We start from the raw sequence: 3,052 nt of genomic DNA, 5'->3' as shown, positions 1-3,052 counted from the left end.
CCTGGTGCCTTTGGGGGTGGGGTTAATTGTGTAAAAAAATAGAATACATATTGTCCTTAACAGTGGGACTACTGGTCCCAGCAAGCCGGTCCCAGCATGTTGGCACTTAGAGATCCGCTAGTGCTGACAATCCAGAACCTATGGCCCTGCTGGCACCTCTAGTCCCACTATAAAGGAAATATTGAACAAATTACATGGCACACACCAAATGTGGTATTAGTTTATTACGCATTCACTCATGCTCACACTACATGCTCACATACTCCATGGTGCTGGTCGGCCCTCTTCTCCTTGTAGGCATCCCAAGACTTGGCAAAATAAAAAATAGAATTTTGGTACTTACAGATAAATCTCTCAGATTCCATAGGGGACACTGGAGGATACACAATGGGGTATAGACCGGTGTTGAGAGGAGCCTGAAAACCAACCTTTAAAAGGGAGACACCAGAGAATAAAAGTAGAATTAAACAAAACCATGAACCATGGACTAGACAACCGCATGGCAAGCCGACAAGCAGAAGCACAATGCCTGAACACTCCTTAGAACCCACTAAAACACGAATAATCAGGGAGCAACAACAAATCTGATATAGCCTGGAAATAAATATTGATAACTAATGGCACTAAGAATGATACCAACAGGAGAAAGGACTGTCTGTGCACTTATGTGGTAAATTGGCCAGTGTGTATTGCTTCTACAATTGTTTTCCAGGCTGCTGGAACCACGAAGAGGGGCCAGTAATAACGGGGTTCACTGAAGCATTTTGCCTCTAACAACTGGAGGCTTTCTCAGCTTGGAGACCCTAGAAGAACAAGACTTAACCACATTCCAAAGATGCAGCTGCAGCTGACCCAGAATACCGCAAGATAAACAAGGTGAAAGGCCTATCTACTGTAGTTACAAAACAGACTGGCCATGTGCAAGCACAACCTGATCCCATGAATAAAGTAGGGAGAAAAAGTGGACAGAGCTGCAAGCTCTGACCCTACCAGATGAAGGAACGAGCAGATCATACCTGAGATGCACCATGCCTAGAAGCTCAAATACCCATCCAAGAGAAAAAATCAGATGGGATTAAGGTAGTAAAAAAAACCCTGTGTTGAAACTCCATCAAGCAGGACCAAGTACCAAGGGAGGCTGGATTCAAGAACCCCTTGCAGGAGGTGTGCAGTGCAGGAAGCAGGGCAACTGATGCCAAAACTGATATAGAAGGCAAATTGCACGTCAGCAGTCCAGATGCAGACCAGTATCTAGTCCCAACTGAACAAAACCACAAGGCTGGTACAGTCGAACTACTGGGCGAATAACCAGCCACAGGAGAAACCAAACGTAAATGGAAGGGCGTCCTCTGTACAGGCTAGCCCAATCTAAGTAGGAAAAATCATTGTCAGTATCCCCTAGTGCATTAGAACTCCAGCTGCAAACCTCACGCCAATAACAAATTTGCAGTAGGGTGAGGATTACGAATGAACACAGCTGGAGGATATCTGGCAACATAGTAACAGCCACAGTACTCTTGCAAGAAAACTACCAATATTCAAGTACCACACTCGGCAAGGATGATTGCCGTGAGTAGCACAAGATGTAGATCAAAGATTCTGAGCCATGAAACAGCAGTGAGAGGCCATGGCCAAGCAGTAATAGATGAGCACCTATAAAAAGATACAATACCCTTCCACAGAATGGAACCAAGCATTGGATGAAGGAACCCATCAAGGCCAAACAACAAGGTCAGGTAGCCATATGACCTTCCCCAAGGGGACAAGTGCTGATCTGGCCAGACTGCAGCAGGAAACCAGAAGGATTCACAATTATATTTTTTTGTAGATGCCCAACACATGGAAAGACGACAGAACGCAGTCCGTAATTTACCTCATAAGAACTGAATGACTTGAAAATACGGATACAAGTAGAGTGGGAAAGGAGAGCTAGCCTAAACAAGAAAAATCTCCTCTTTTTCAATCCAATTGATGAAAAACCAAAGAAACCTGCATTAACAAATAAAAAACAGCCCCTGTAATGCATCTCTGCCACCCCTCTTGGCATTGAGAAAAGAGAAGTAATGCTACATCACAAGAATAATAGAGAGGACTACTAGAACACCTTACTGGTAAATGCTGAAGTGGATAGAGCAAGCTCTTCTTCCATGTCATTGTACTAAAAAGCCATTTAATAGGCCTCCAATAGGGGGTGTATCAGAACTGATAAGAACAGATTCTACAGCTGATCCTAGCCAAAAGGCAGAGAATAAATCTGCATTCTATCATGGGATTCCTGAGAACACATGCAAGCAGAGCATATATACCATGCAGATAAGGTTGAATGGCCCACCACTTGAGCTGTGCATAGAATAATAGCGCCCTTATAATTAGAGATGAGCGGGTCCGGTTCTCCGAGAACCGGACCCACCCGATCATTGCAACTCCGAGTAGGATCTAAGTCCAGCTCTGGTTTTCCCGCCTAACTTAGAATCCAAAATGAGGCAAAACGTCATCCTCCCGCTGTCAGATTCTCGCGGGTTTTGGATTCTAAAAGGGTCCGGGTGATTGGTGCCATTTACTCCAGCTGTGGAGAGTGTACAGAACAGACGTTTCTGTTTTTCTCTGTTGTTCAAGGGTGCAGTGTTGTAGTTGTTCAAGGATGCAGTGTTGTCGGGCTGGGCTGCAGTACATAAAGTGGGGGGTGCTGCTGTGTCACTGTTGGCCTGTCAATCAAGGGGCTCTGTTCTTCAAGGGTGCAGTGTTGTCAAGCTAGGGCTGCAGTACATAAAGTGGGGGGTGCTGCTGTGTCACTGTTGTCCTGTCAATCAAGGGGCTCTGTTCTTCTCTATTGTTCAAGGGTGCAGTGTTGTTGGCTGGGGCTGCAGTACATAAAGTGGGGGGTGCTGCTGTGTCACTGTTGTCCTGTCAATCAAGGGGCTCTGTTCTTTTATGTTGTTCAAGGGTACAGTGTTGTAGTTGTTCAAGGGTGCAGTGTTGTCAGGCTGGGGCTGCAGTGCATAAAGTGAGGGGGTGCTGCTGTGTCACTGTTGTCTTGTCAATCAAGATAAAT

The 3,052-nt window shown here is 45.4% G+C and overlaps 1 pseudogene; it reads right to left on the bottom strand.

Annotated features, from left to right (window-relative positions):
* Positions 1-2,096: 2,096 nt before the first annotated feature.
* Positions 2,097-2,254, bottom strand: LOC148538782 (U2 spliceosomal RNA; annotated as a pseudogene).
* Between the last annotated feature and the right edge of the window lie 798 nt (positions 2,255-3,052).

Source organism: Taudactylus pleione, unplaced genomic scaffold, assembly GCF_031769625.1.
Source record: "Taudactylus pleione unplaced genomic scaffold, aTauple2 ptg000037l, whole genome shotgun sequence".
Taxonomy (NCBI): Eukaryota; Metazoa; Chordata; class Amphibia; order Anura; family Myobatrachidae; genus Taudactylus; species Taudactylus pleione.
This window is presented reverse-complemented; position numbering and strand designations above follow the sequence as displayed.